Source organism: Mirounga leonina, unplaced genomic scaffold (assembly GCF_011800145.1).
Source record: "Mirounga leonina isolate KUSES-001 unplaced genomic scaffold, KU_Mleo_1.0 Mir_168, whole genome shotgun sequence".
NCBI classification, from domain to species: Eukaryota; Metazoa; Chordata; class Mammalia; order Carnivora; family Phocidae; genus Mirounga; species Mirounga leonina.
In genome coordinates, this window is record NW_023270426.1 from 22,214,041 (window position 1) to 22,229,262 (window position 15,222).

Sequence of the window (15,222 nt, forward strand, 5' to 3'; positions counted from 1 at the left end):
CTTGGAAAAAGGAAAGTTGAAGACACAGCCTCACATTAACTCAGAAAGTCATTACTTCAAACTATCATTTAATGTCTGCCTTTAAAAGTGCATCCCAGTTATTTAATGTCCATAGTATGCATTACCGTGGTTCCGGCTGTCATTTTTAGATTATCAGCTCCTTGAAAAGAAGGTAAATGTCGAACTTGAGGTACTTTTCTCGATGATTAAATGGCATAATGCGGAACCGAATGAAATTCTACAACTGCCTTTCTAAAACTCAGTTTGATTTTTAATTAACTACAAAGTCTACCTGTTTCTCACTTGTCAAGTGCGCCAACCGATTCAATTTCCTATAGCCTTATCTCGGAAAGCAGTCGCCCCATCTGAAACTTAATGCTGTACCCCCTCTGGCCTGCGTATTCAAAGTGCACTCTAGACAAGTCCCGAATGTACCAATTTTGGCTATATTCTCCGAGCGATTTAAGGAAGTCAGCAACCACTCAGCTCACGTGATCTTAAAAAGGGGCGCAGTTGAGCCCAGATTAAACCACACTTTTTTTTTTTTTTTTTGCACCAACTTCACCGACCAGCATCAAGGAAGTGGGCAGGGAGGTGGCGCAGTCTGGTGTTCAGGGGAGACTAGCAAACGCGTGGGTTGCTGTGCCTTGGACTTTGGGGGAGCTAGGAGGTAAGAAGGCACACCCGCTCACGCGCACTGCAGCGGCTGAAAAATCGAAGACTGCCACACCCCTCAGCAGCCCGGGCACGGCTTCATCTCCTCAAGCTCGAGCAGAAAGGGAGCCCGTTCTACGTACTAGCCCATCTTCAGGGCACTGCCCCCAACCCGGGCACCCCGACGTGCAACGCCCTTGAGCACCGCGCGGGTGGGACTAGGCGCTGGGGGGCGCAGAGGGGGAGAGCCGCGGCGCCGGGCGACCGGCGCATGCGCAAATAAGGGTACCCGCCCGTTCACCTACCGTTGGAACCGCGACGCCCCGTTCCCCGGCCGCGGCCGCTTCTCCAGGACCTGCGGCGACGGCAAGAGAGCGAGAACTGAGGCTCCAGGTGGCTCCGCGGCCGGCGAGCCTCCTCCTGTGGCGGCCGCTGGCAGGACGCTAAAGCGACGGCTGTGGCGCGGGGCCAGCCCGGTGAGCAACCCCCGATGCCCCCGGCGGTGGCGGCGGCGAAGACGCGGAAGAGGGGGCAGGAGCGGCGACTGAAGCGGCGACTGAAGCGGCGGCTGAAGCAGCGGCTGAAGCGCAGACCCTCCCTAACGGCGAGCGGGAGGAGAGCGGAGGGCGGAGGGCGGAGGGCGGGCGGAGGCCGGGCCGGACGTGACGTGCGTGGGAGGGGGCGGGGCAGGCCCGCGGGCGGGGGCGGGGCGTGCCCGCCCCAATGGGGCGGGGGGTCCCCAAAGCCCCTCGCCGCAGCCTAGCAGCCTGTGGGCTTTAGAACCCGCCCTGCTTTTCCCGCCCCAAACGTGGGCGCCTGAGTTAGAGTGCGAGAAGCCCGGCGCGGGCCAAAAGGAGGTGTTGGGGTTCCTCAGCCAGAGGAGTTTGGAAAGAAGATAGAGAAAACTCGGGAGGGGACGTAGGAGGGATAAAGAATAAATCTGGAAGACCGAGGTCGCCTGGTCTCTGCAGAGTGCGCCGTGCCCTCCTGCAGAAGGCCCGGAAAACCCGGGCGCCCTTATCCAGGTGAGGAGCACGGAGACCAAAAGCCACCAGACAGGCCGAAGCGATGACTCACGTTCCCATTCCCAGCGTTGGGGGTCAGATCGGGGACCCTGCCCGCCCTCCACCCTTCCTCTTCACCTAAGGACAAGACCTACACTCCAGAGAGAACATACATGTCTCTAGTGCGGAAACCGTCTGGGAAGGACAGTTGATAGGCTACACGTTCCCAGGGAGTTTCCTATACTAAACCAGAGGTTCAAAGGCAGAGCTGAAAGGAGGCCTAAAGACGCCCTCTGAGCCTAGGGAGTTGGTACTTGCTTGCATGGCCACCCAGACCGACCCTGCGGCTCCCACGCGCTCACAGAGGTGTGAATATTCAGCCAATCTCTTCTTTCCTTTAGCGTGTTAAGGGCTTTGAGATCTTCCATTGACTAAAACGCAGTGTTCTGTTTTTGGACTCCTTGATGGCTGGTAGACCCACACCCGCACAAAGAACTCTGGGTGTGTGTAAAAATATAAATGGCCACAATTCGGTGTCTCCTGCCTGCCTGAGGTGCAAGTCAGAAAATGCCAAACAAGGGCGCCTGGGTGGCTCAGTCGTTAAGCGTCTGCCTTCGGCTCAGGTCATGATCCCAGGGTCCTGGGATCGAGTCCCACATCGGGCTCCGTGCTCTGCGGGGAGCCTGCTTCTCCCTCTCCCACTCCCCCTGCTTGTGTTCCTTCTCTCGCTGTGTCTCTCTCTGTCAAATAAATAAATAAAATCTTAAAAAAAAAAAAAAAAAATGCCAAACAAGAACCCTCATAGAACTTGGGACGAGATTTTTTTAAAAAAAGAAAAGAAAAAGTCACCCTGTGAGATGATCTGTAAATGTGTTACAGAGGCCGGGGTAGCTCCCAATTTTCATCAGAGAGTAAAATAAATCATCTGTAACTTCAGTGTCACATGCCCAGTTGATGCTGTCATAAAAGAAGGGTGGGGTCCATCAAGAGCCTAGAACCAGCAGAATCTGAATAAGAATGTGTTGTGGGCTCCCACTCTGTCCAGGAGAGAGGCTACTGATTGCAATGACCAGGATCAATAGCTATTATCAGGACAGGTAAAAATGAATTCAAATTCAATCCCTCACTCAGCAAATAGTCACTGAATGCTTACTGTGTTCTATTCTCTCTGTACTCATCAGCAAATAAGATCTCTGCCTTTATTGAATTTATATACTAGCAAACTTAAATTCTGAATATCCTTTAAGAACGTGCAAAGACCCATGCTCTGGTTCCATACCCATGAAGTAGTCTTCCCATCCCTTAAGGGGTCTCAAGTAAATAAACCCACTAAGAAGCAGTTGTCCAAGACACATGACTAGTACTGGTTAAACTAGCTATACGCTCTTTCTCAATAAATTCACGTCAGGGTTATAAATCAGCTTCTGTTCACTGGGTTGAATTATCAAGGCGTTATATCAAAAAAAATTGTTTTATCCATATTAGTTTCACAGAGCCTGATTAAGCTTAAGTGAGGTAATCTTGCCAAACCGAGGACCAGACAGGCCTCGGTTTCATAGCAGCCCAATCAAGATGCAGCCTACGCGTTCAGCCTTCTATCTTTCTTTAAACATCTTAAATGGAAGCTTTACCTGTGGTTCCATACTTGAAGAACAGGGGGGACACGATTGCTTCTAAAGCTTAATCATAAGCTAGTGAAACTTAGAGTAAAAACCTTCCTGTCCCTTCACCACCTATGTAACACAGGCTCTTGTTGACATAACTGACTGTAATAGATACATTACTCTGAGTATGAGACCCAAGACTGTAAGCTCCCAGAGGACAGAGATTGCCTAGCATTTATGGCCCCACTCCCAACATATGGGCTCCCAAAAACAAATGAATCAATTTAATGACCATTTTCCCCTGTAAAACTCGAGAACATGTCCTTGGAAGATATCTTTTCCAGATCCCACTTCATAATATGTAACTAGTGTGATACGTGACCAATATGAATCCATGCAAGATTCAGGAGTATCATTTTAAAAAACAAACCAAAAACTCTTTATTTTTTTATCTTTCACCATCCCTTTAAACCCGGGTAGTGGGAGTACATCTGTTATACACTTGATTCAGGCAGGTTTCATGAGTTCCATGGTCGCCCTTAGGAATAGAAAATTCCTAGGGTGTTTGAGAGGTGCCTGGCTGGCTCAGTCAATAGAGCTTATGACTCTTGATCTCGGGGTCGTGAGTTTAAGCCCCATGTTGATCCGAGCAAAAGCACTCTGTTTTGGCTGTTCTTTTACTCTCAGCCCCTTGGAATCTGGAGGCCTACCTCCAACTTCTTGTGTGCTGAAACTTGTTTTTCTCTGTAAGGACCCTGTCAGATAAGATCTAAGACCGCTCTCCCACTGGCCCATTTGCGAGTGACCCTGGGGCCACCCTGTCTAGTTGTGCGTGGTGATGCACTCCACACCCTAGGGAGTGCCGTTCACATCATCCTTGTTGTAGATTTGTATCTTTATTTTGACAGTTTTCCATCAGGTGGCAGTAGAGTGTTTTGTGCAAAGTAAATTAGTGTGACTGTTTTCCAATAGACGTCGTCAAGCGTCTGGATGAGAGAACTTCTTTCTCATCGTGCTGTTTAGGCTAGTGGTAGCGCTCTATGGTCCACACCTGGTCTACGTGAATCTCTCGTGCACTTCTTGCCCAAACAAACTGGGGAGTACAAGCCAACCCAGTGCGGTTTCAGCATTCCTCTGCTCTTTTGCCAAAACAGTTGCCAGCCCTTTTCTTGTCCTCTGTATTTTCCAGGCAGGAATCAGACACAGGTCCACTGTGCCCCTCTAACTACAAGAGGCACATCTGAGGTACTCTGAGTAGTTCCACTGAAGGTTCCTCTCCCTCAGCTTGTGGTAAAACTAAGGCAGGCATCTAGTAAGAATTCACAGCATTGCAGCAAAGTCTCCAAAGAAATAAGATTCTCACTTGACCTTTTAAAACTTGTTGTAAGCATTTTAGTTATCTACCTGAGTCTGTCTAAATTTCTAGGGGGAGTCCATTTCAGAACTCACTTTAGTGAGTTTTTTGGAGGGTGGGGGCATTTGTTAGATTTTTTTTTTTTTTTTTTTTTTTTTTTGGTAATATCCTGGTCCTTCAGTTAAAAACAGTAGTTCTCAACCAAGGATAATTTTTATGGCCATGTCTAAAGACACTTCTGTGAGCTTTTAGTGCTATTGGCACCCAGCGGGGGAAGTGCTATTGGCATCTAGCAGGTAGAGGTCAAGGACACCGCTAAACTTCCTATCATGCATGGGGCAGCTGTCCCCACAAGAAAGAATTATCTAGCTGAAAATGTAACATCTTGTGACAAAAAGAATTTCTACACTTTGCAGTCACTGTAAGTAAGAAGACTCCTCAAAATTACATCACTTTTTTTCTTCCTTTCGCCTCCAAATGTTTCACCTCTAGATGTAGAAGTTACATTTTAATATATAATTAGTGTCAAAAACAGCATTTCAGATAGCTGTTTGGCCAGGATGAGAAGTGACTAGTGTGTTGCTAAGACTTCCTCTGAAGGTGAGGCCTGCCAGAAAAATTATTATTTCAGGTGAAATTTTTTAGGTATTTCTTTGCAAGGTGACTTTTATAGCCTAGGAAAACAAACACCTTACCCAGCTTCTCTGAGCAGAGGCTTTTGGCCCCCCAGAAGTAAAGTCGGGGTGCCTGGGTGGCTCAGTCGTTAAGCGTCTGCCTTCAGCTCAGGTCATGATCCTGGGGTGCTGGATCGAGCCCCGCATCGGGCTCCCTGCTCAGTGGAAAGCCTGCTCTTCCCTCTCCCACTCCCCATGCTTGTGTTCCCTCTCTCGCTGTGTCTCTCTGTCAAATAAATAAACAAAATCTTAAAAAAAAATGTGAAGTCATGAGTCAAATCACTATAGAAGAAATATCTATTTGCTGCACCCCCAAAACACATTCTAGATGCCAGGGAGGACGTCAGCATGTCTGCCTCCCCAGGGTTACCTGTGTCACGGGGATGAGACTGAAGTTAGGGAGCAGCTCTCTCTCTGTAGTGCTTTACAGCGGACACCCTCATTATTCAAGGAGGATGCAAATGGACCTCCCCCTCAGCCCTACCTGTCGAATACTTTGAATTCAGCTCTTCTAGATGCAGCAGGATGTTGAGCCCTTCTCTTGTGCCTTCAGTAAGGAAACTTTGATTATTTAACTGTCCTCCTCACCCTTACTGATCTAATATCTGGCCAAAGCTATTAGAGGACCGGCACAGAGATTAACTTTTGTTCACTCAAGGCTGCTATTATCTTTTTTAATACAGCGTTCCTAAGAAACTGGAGCCATAGTAGCCAGCAAAAGCGAAAAAGACATATCCCATCCCCACCAATCCTATCACTTAAAAAGTAAAATAGGGCGCCTGGGTGCCTCAGTCGTTAAGCGTCTGCCTTCGGCTCAGGTCATGATCCCGGGGTCCTGGGATCAAGCCCCACATCGGGCTCCCTGCTCCGCAGGAACCTGCTTCTCCCTCTCCTACTCCCCCTGTTTGTGTTCCCTCTCTCGCTGTGTCTCTCTCTGTCAAATAAATAAATAAAATCTTTAAAAAAAAAAAAAGTAAAATAGCCACAGTAAACATTCAATACTTATGAATGTCCAACCTGGAATAAGAACATTGAACTTATAATAAGAAAACCTGGGGGTGCCTGGGTGGCTCAATCGGTTAAGCGTCTGCCTTCGGCTCAGGTCATGATCCTGGGGTCCTGGGATGGAACCCAGAGATTGGGCTCTCTGCTCAGCGAGGAGCCTGCTTCTCTCTCTCCCTCTGCTGCTCCCCCTGCTTGTATTCTCTCTCTCTCTCTCTGTCAAATAAATAAATAAAATCTTAAAAAAAAAAAAAAAAGGAAGAAAACCTGTATTTGTGTTCTAGCCCTTTCACTTAGTAGCCATGTGACTCTGATCAAGGTACTTAACCTAAATGCACCTTAGAGTCCCCATTGGTAAAATAGGAAAAATGATAGTGAAATGAATTGGTATGCTTAAAAGTGTTTTATAAGCGGTATACATTTTTTTTTTCACTCTTCTCTCCTATGCCGCTTTCAGAGACCTAAAGAAGTCTCTGGAGATGCTTTGCCACTGTCTGGGTTTTTATTACTAGCAATGAGCCCCATGTGGAAGTCTTTCTTGGCAGAAGTTGCTAAATACTTGTAAATTTATTTTTTTTTAAAGATTTTATTTATTTATTTGAGAGAGAGAGTGAGAGAGAGAAAGAGCACAAGAGGGGGGAGAGGGAGAAGCAGATTCCCTGCTGAGCAGGGAGCCCGATGCGGGACTCGATCCCGGGACTCCAGGATCATGACCTGAGCCAAAGGCAGTCGCTTAACCAACTGAGCCACCCAGGCGCCCCTTGTAAATTTATTAAGTGAAAACCAACAGCCACTAAGAACCCCAAACTCTCGGTGCTATTTTTAAGATATTCTGAACCCTGTGAATTGTAATACATAGGACCGTACCTCCTCCCTAATTAGGAAGCATATTTACACTGCCCACTTATAGAAGATATACCTATAGATAAGTATGGGAAACATGCAGTTTTGTGTGCAAGAAAAACTGCACGGGACACGATGTTGTAACTACCTGGACTCCCACAAAGCAGTAAAACGCTATCGAAGTCAGTCAAACTCAACTAATTTTTTTTCCTGAAGTATTCATGTATACTGGGAAAAAAGAAAGGACTAAAAACTCCACAAAATTAAAATTTTCTCATAAAGAAGGAACTCACCATGAGAGAGTGGTATTGCTGGCTCTTCTGAGGAATGCAGTGGAATCTGCCTGGGCCACTTTCCCCAGGAGCATTGTGCCAGCATGCGAGAATGCATGTTCTTCATAAACAAAAAAAAAAAAAATATTTCTCGCTGCAAAGAGAAGAAACTGTTCCAGGGTGTACAAATCCCACGCCAACATCCAAAATAATGGCAAATACTGTTCTGACCTTAGCAAACCCAAGTAACCTTTGAGCCATTTATTTATTCAACACATATTTCTTGAGCAACTATTACGGGTCCAGCACTGTGTTAGGGCATATAATAGTGATCTCTGCCCTGAAAAAGCTTCATCTTACATATCTCTGGAATAGAATGTTTCTGGAAGAGAACCAAAGCTCACATAATGTTTATTTCTTCTTCCATATTCACTCACACAGCAACTGGTACCATCCAGTTTGGAGAGCTACAACAATTGACAGTAATGCTCATCTTTGCCAAGTCCACATTTTTGGCCTGATCGCTCAGAATTCACTGTATGACAAAAATATAAGCCAATGAGATCATTAGCTATAAGACTAAGTTGTTTTGGGGGCGCCTGGGTGGCTCAGTCAGTTAAGCGTCTGCCTTCGGCTCAGGTCATGATCCCGAGGTCCTGGGATCGAGCCCTGCATCGGGCTCCCTGGGAGCCTGCTTCTCCCTCTCCCTCTGCCCCTCCCCCTGCTTGTGCTCTCTCCCTCTCTCTCTCAAATAAGTAAAATCTTTATTTTTAAAAAAGGCTAAGTTGTTTTGGCTTCTTGATTAAATTCCCATAGTCAATCCACAATCAGAACTTTTATTGTTTAAAAAAGAGGGGATGGTGCCTGGCTGGCTCATTGATAGAGCATGTGACTCTCGCTCTCAGGGTCGTGGGTTTGAGCCCCACATCGGAGGTGGAGTTTACAAAAAAAAAAAAGATATCTTTTTCTCTTCTCCCCTCTCCCTATATCCATGTAAGGGAAATTTAAAAAGTGCTCAAAGATTCAATGAGATTATGACCCTCACAGAACCATGGGCATTCTGCTACCCAGGTAGGAAAAAGAAATCCAGAAATCCAGGCCGGAGTATCTTGCCATTCTGTGTACCCTTCCTCTCCCTCAGAAGGTTTAGGCTCTTGGATCTTCCTACCATTTGACCAGCCAGACTCCCCAAACTCCTTTCATTAGGGCCACACCTTCTCTGGCAAACTAACAGCCCAAATACTTGCATATTGCAATCTAAATGCAACCATATTTATGCCAAATATTTTCACCTGACTGTTCTTTTTCACTAAAGACAGGGTATATAATGATTTACAGAAGCATCTAGTGTTTTTCCAGTCCCCAAGCTCATCAGCAGAGAAACTCTGAAGTATGAAGGCTTACATTCTTTTTTTTTTTTAAGATTTTATTTATTTATTTGACAGAGAGAGACACAGCAAGAAAGGGAACACAAGCAGGGGCAGTGGGAGAGGGAGAAGCAGGCTCCTCAATGAGCAGGGAGCCTGATGTGGGGCTCGATCCCAGGAGCCTGGGATCATGACCTGAGCTGAAGGCAGATGCTTAACGACTGAGCCACCCAGGCACCCCTGAAGGCTTACGTTCTTATTTCAGTCTTATAGTGACGGAAACCAAACTGTACACAGGGGAGAAGTATTACAGTTATTACGCATGTCTTATCACCCTTTCAGAGTATGGCACTGCCTGTATCCTAAGAGTGTCTTACCAAAAATAAGTACCGTAAAAACACTTGTTGAAAAAGAAATGGCCCTTAGCATAACCAAATTTGTCGTCTTTTTTTTTTTTTAAGATTTATTTCTTTACTTGACAGAGATAAAGGGAGGAGCAGAGGGGGAGGGAGAGTCTTTTTTTTTAAGATTTTATTAATTTATATGACAGAGAAAAAAGAGAGAGCACAAGTAGGCAGAGTGGCAGGCAGAGGGAGAGGGAGAAGCAGGCTCCCCGCTGAGCAGGGAGCCCGACGTGGGGCTCGATCCCAGGGATCACGACCTGAGCCGAAGGCAGACGCTTAACCAACTGAGCCACCCAGGCACCCCAAATTTGTTGTCTTTTAAGAAGGTTTTGCTAGTGGCTTCTTCTTGTTTGCTTTATGTGTATTGTTTTCCTCCACCTGGAATACTTGGATACTTCTTACTCATTGATGCACTTAAAAATATTTATTGAGCACCTAGAATGCACCAGGTACTGTGCCAACTGCTGGTGACATAGCAGTGAGCATAGTAGATATGTTCCTGCCTTGTGGAGAACACAGTGTAATTATGTCAGTAAGCCTAAGTCCAGTCTAAGTGTCCTAAGTATCACTTTATCTGGGCAGCCGCTTGACCTCATGTAGGTTGGATAAGGAATCTGTTTTCTCTGGGCCTCAGACATCTTGCCCATATTTCACACTGGAGACTTCCCCCAAACTCACATCCCTAAAGGAGAACACACAAAAAAGCCTGACCTACCAAAGGAAAGGGTAAGGAAACCTGAATGTCTCCACCTTAATTGAGGATGGAGTAGAGAAAAAGAAAACTCTCCTCTGAGATGTCCTAAACAAGTTTTACAAGCATATTGAGGCAAGCAGAACTTCACACTACCTGTGGGAACCAGAAAACCCTGAGCTGAAAATTATAAAGGTGATCACTTTAGTGCCCCCAGTCACCTTGCATAAGCAAAAGTAAAAATCCTCTCTGGAGGGTCAACTGGGTGGCTCAGTAGGTTAAGTGTCTGCCTTGGGCTCAGGTCATGATCACAGGGGTATGTTTCTCCCTCTCCCTCTGCCCCCCGCCCCCCACCCCCCGCTCGGTGCTCGCTCGCTCTCTATCTCACTCTCTCTCTCAAATGTATCTTAAAAAAAAAAAAAAAGGAAATAATGAGCTTCAGAATAATACCAGCAATGACTGCAAGTGTTCTAATTATCAAATAAAGTATATGTATGACACTGTGATATAATAAGAAATACATATTTGGTCTTTTTCTCTAGTTCTTGGCACAGAGCTGCTTAAAACCTTGTCATTTCCTGAGTAATAGGGGTAAAAGGAGTGTATTTCGTTATTCATAATACGTCCCTTTTTCCATCACACCTGAGCTTATGCTAGTAAGTTGACTTAGAGTGGGGCCCCTAGATAGCCTCATCAGCTGGGGCTGATGCCAGAAAAACCAAATGATGAGGGTTAGAACTTGGCAACCGCCCTACCCACCCCCCTCCCCTCCCGGCCCGACCTCCTGGGAAGGAAAGAGGAAGTTGGAGATGATAAGCTCTATAAAAACTTGAACAACAGGGACGCCCAGGTGGCTCAGTCGTTGAGCATCTGCCTTTGGCTCAGGTCATGGTCCCAGGGTCCTGGGATCGAGCCCCGCATTGGGTTCCCTGCTCCGCGGGAGGCCTGCTTCTCCCTCTCCCACTCCCCCTGCTTGTGTTCCCTCTCTCGCTGGGTCTCTCTCTGTCAAATAAATAAAAAAACAACTGGGGCACCTGGGTGGCTCAGTTGGTTAAGCGACTGCCTTCGGCTCAGGTCATGATCCTGGAGTCCCGGGATCGAGTCCCACATCGGGCTCCCTGCTCAGCGGAGAGTCTGCTTCTCCCTCTGACCCTCCCCCCTCTCATGTGCTCTCTCTCTCTCACTCTCTCAAATAAATGAATAAATAAAATCTTAAAAAAAAAAAACCTTGAACAACAAGAGTTGATGAGCTTATGGGTTGGTAAATGCGTCCATGAGCTGTGACTGTGTTATATCCCACATTCCTCAGGGACAGAGTTTCTTAGGCTTAGGACCCTTCTGCACCTCGCCCTAAATACCTCTTCATCTGACTACTCATTTGTATCCATTATAATATCCTTTATAGTAAACCAGTTACAGAAAGTGACGTGTCTCCCTGGGTTCTGTGAGCCATTATAGGGAATTACTGAACCTGAGGAGAAGCTCATGGGAACCCCCCTGATTTGTAGCCAAGTCAGTCAGGAGTGGGGGTAACCTGGGGACCCTCTGAAGTGGGGGAGCAGTCCTGTGTTTGTTTTGGAGTGATTAGATGTGAGATCCACTCAACCAGCACTGCTGGCTTGGAAGAGGTAGGGGGCACTGAGCCACTCAGGCGCCCCCTAAAATCTTTCATGAAAATAAAAAGTTGCAGGAATACCTGGATGGCTCAGCTGGTTAAGCGTCTGCCTTCGGCTTAGGTCATGATCCCAGGGTCCTGGGGTCGAGTCCCACATCGGGCTTCCTGCTCATCGGGGAGCCTGCTTCTCCCTCTCCCACTCCCCCTGCTTGTGCTCTCTTTCTCTCTCTCCCTCTCAAATAAATAAATAAGATCTCTAAAAAAAAAGCTGCAAATATCACACAGAGAGCTCCCAGTTTCTCTTAATGCTAGTACCTAATGCCTTTTTCTTTTTTTTTTTTAAGATTTTATTTATTTATTCATGAGAAACAGAGAGAGAGAGAGAGAAGCAGAGGGAGAAGCAGGCTCCCAAGGAGCAGGGAGCCCGATGCGGGACTCGATTCCCAGGATCCTGGGATCATGACCTGAGCTGAAGGCAGACGCTTAACCATCTGAGCCACCCAGGCACCCCCTAATGCCTTTTTCTAAAAAACAAGGACATTAGAGCAGTTTTAGGTTCACAGCAAAATTGAGCAGAAAGTAGAGACTTTGTAGATACTCTCTGCCCCCACATATGAATCTGTATTTTTAAGCCACTAAGTTTGTGGCAGTTTGGTAGAGCAATAGTAAAAAATAAATACAAAAGCAAGTGGCATTTTGAGAAGGAAAAAAAGAGAGATGTAGGCATATATACACATACTGTAAAATGCTGTTAAAAAAAATTGGCGGGACGCCTGGGTGGCTCAGTCAGTTAGGCGTCTGCCTCCGGCTCAGGTCATGATCCCAGGGTCCTGGGATCGAGCCCCGCATCGAGCCCCGCATCGAGCCCCGCATCGGGCTCCCTGCTCAGCGGGAAGCCTGCTTCTCCCTCTGCCACTCCCCCTGCTTGTGCTCTCTCTTTCTCTCTCAAATAAATAAATATTTTTTTTAAATTGGCTTTATTGAACAATTCATGAATTGGGCAGCATCCCATCTAGCAAATAGAGGGGAGCCCTGAGCTCAAAATGGAAGGTTTTTATAGGTAGAAGCAGGATGGGACAAGGAAGTTAAAAGCATGGGGGTTTTATCAGACAGATTACCTCACTAGTACCGACCAGGAAATTCCAGATTGACTGTTTTAAAATTCCACTCCTGGGAGAGGCTGAAATTGCAATTATGTTAGATATTAAGTCTTGGTGGGGCTACGCACAGGTGACTCCATGGGCCTGTTGTTTCTTTTTTTTTTTTTTTTTAAGATTTTATTTATTTATTTGACAGAGAGAGACACAGCGAGAGAGGGAACACAAGCAGGGGGAGTGGGAGAGGGAGAAGCAGGCTTCCCACTGAGCAGGGAGCCCGATGCGGGGCTCGATCCCAGGACCCTGGGATCATGACCTGAGCCGAAGGCAGACGCTTAATGACTGAGCCACCCAGGCGCCCCTTGTTGTTTCTTTTTAACTATGCTAAAGAAAAATGAGAGAATAATTAATCTAAAATTCAGTATAATTGTTACTTCTAGTAGAGGGTGTGAGCATAAATGGGACCCCCCCCCCCAAGAACAGGGCTGCACTAGCCTGTAAGTGACTTCTATGGGAACTAGAAAAAAGACTGTTCTTTGGGCAGATGAATTAGAAAACGATAGCCCAGAGGACCCACAGCCTGGCTGCAGGTGGAGCCTTTGTAGCCAAGGAAAAGGCCCCATCATCCTCCAGGAGATCTCCCTCCCCTTGACTAGGACCTTTGTGGAGTGCCCAGTTTAAACAACAGTGCTGGCAGCCCCCCAAGGAAAATATTCTACTTTTCAAGCTGGGTAGAGGGTACATGGGGTTTGTTTTTCATAATTATCCTTCAAACTTATATACACAGACACACACACACATATAAAATATACTCTTCTATTGGTATTGATCACAGTTTTTAAAATGTTAAAATATTCAGTGATGTGATGAAATGTGTACCACTCCATCCCATGCATAGCTTTGCCAGTAGACGGGCACCATTCGTGCTCTGTGTACAATCTAAAAATCAGGGAGATTTGAAGGATATCGGAGTGATGCTTTTTTTTTTTACATATTTTTTTTAATTTTCAGGTATATTTTATTTTTATTATTATTATTTTTTAAGTAATCTCTACACCCAACATGGGGTTTGAACTCACCACCCGAAGATCAAGAGTTGTATGCTCTGCTGACTGAGCCAGCCAGGCGCCCCTAGAGTGATACGTTTCTTAACTCCATGTAAGCTCTTTCCAGAGTTGGGGCAAATTATCCACAAGCAGGAAAACAGGATTCCCCTTCTTTCAGCCCTTATCCCTGTCTTAAATAAGAGGTTTTGTCTGTGTTCTCACCTGGATATTTTACACAGTGGTAGGAGCTGAATGTACAAACCACAGAGAAGTTAGTGGGCACCTATCATCCAAGAACACTCCCTGAGACCTAAAGAGAAATTTCATTATTAGAGATCTAGTATGTCTGATAAAATCTGACCTGCTGACCTGAGAGGAAGCAAACAGACAGATGAACTTAGAAGGTTCTATCCCAGCCTAGGAGTCTTGGATTCTGAGATACTGCAACTCTAGGATTGCCTTGACTCTTCCAAAGAAGCCCAGGACCTTTTCTCTTCTCTTCTTTTCTTTTCCCTTTTCCTTTTCCTTTATCATTTCCTTTTCCTTTCCTTTTCCTTTTTAACAGAGCACCTTGGAAAAGAGAGGGGGCTACTGAAACACCTCTCCTTCATTCCCATGCAGTCCTGCTATTTTCAGAAGGGGTCATTTGGGTTCACTGGTCCATTAGTCCAAGCCTCAAACCAGGGAGAGGAAGTTTTGCTACTTAAATACAAGCTTTTCCCATCCTTCCAGACCTAAGAAATGTATGGCTTTACTCAACTGTGATGTTGGATGTAGACAACTACTCAACTAGTCAGCTGAAAGATAGTCTAATTCACACTGCCATCCTTTTTTTAAAATTGTTTTTTCGGGGTGCCTGGGTGGCTCAGTCAGTTAAACATCTGCCTTTGGCTCAAGTCATGATCCCAGGGTCCTGGGATCGAGCCCCACATTGGGCTCCCTGCTCAGCTGGGAGTCTGCTTCTCCCTCTCCTTCTGCCCACCCCCACTCATGCTCTCTCTCTCACTCGTGCTCTCTCTCTCTCAAATAAATAAATAAAATATTTTAAAATAAAAAATAAAAATAAATAAAATTGTTTTTCCAAATATAAAAGTAATACATGATCACTGGGAAAATTCCAAAAATTTAGAAGAATAAAGAATAAAAAGCAAAATTCTCTCTTTACCCTCTAATCTTACTCCCCTCCCCACAAGTAAATTTTATGAAGCATATCCTCCCAGACCTCTTTCCATACATTTACATAATGCACACACTCACACAATTGCTTTTCTTGACATAAATGGGATCATACTATAATATTCTATAGTATGCTTTTTACACACAATATTCCATAGAAATTTACCCATTTTAGTAAAATTTAGGTTGTTTCCAGTTTTCTCCATTAACAGTAGTGAAAAAATTCTTTTACAAAAAAAAAGTAGACTGCGAAGACCTACATAAACCACACAGTAAAATTCTTTTACAAAGGAAAAAAAAGCAGTGCAATAAATGTTTGTATACTCATGTATATATTTGTGTATAAGAGATTCCCAGAAACAAAACTGCTGATTAGAAGAGTAACACATTTAAATTTGGTAGATACTACCAAATCTCCC

General features: G+C 45.6%; 1 protein-coding gene across 6 annotated transcripts in view; it reads right to left on the bottom strand.

Annotated features, from left to right (window-relative positions):
- Positions 1–1,225, bottom strand: part of FAM13B (family with sequence similarity 13 member B) — an 80,313-nt gene extending 79,088 nt beyond the window's left edge. For all 6 annotated transcript variants that reach the window (XM_035014210.1, XM_035014209.1, XM_035014206.1 and 3 more), the window contains exon 1: positions 960–1,225. The gene's annotated coding sequence lies outside the window, so the exon portion shown is untranslated. The remainder of the gene's footprint in view (positions 1–959) is intronic.
- Between the last annotated feature and the right edge of the window lie 13,997 nt (positions 1,226–15,222).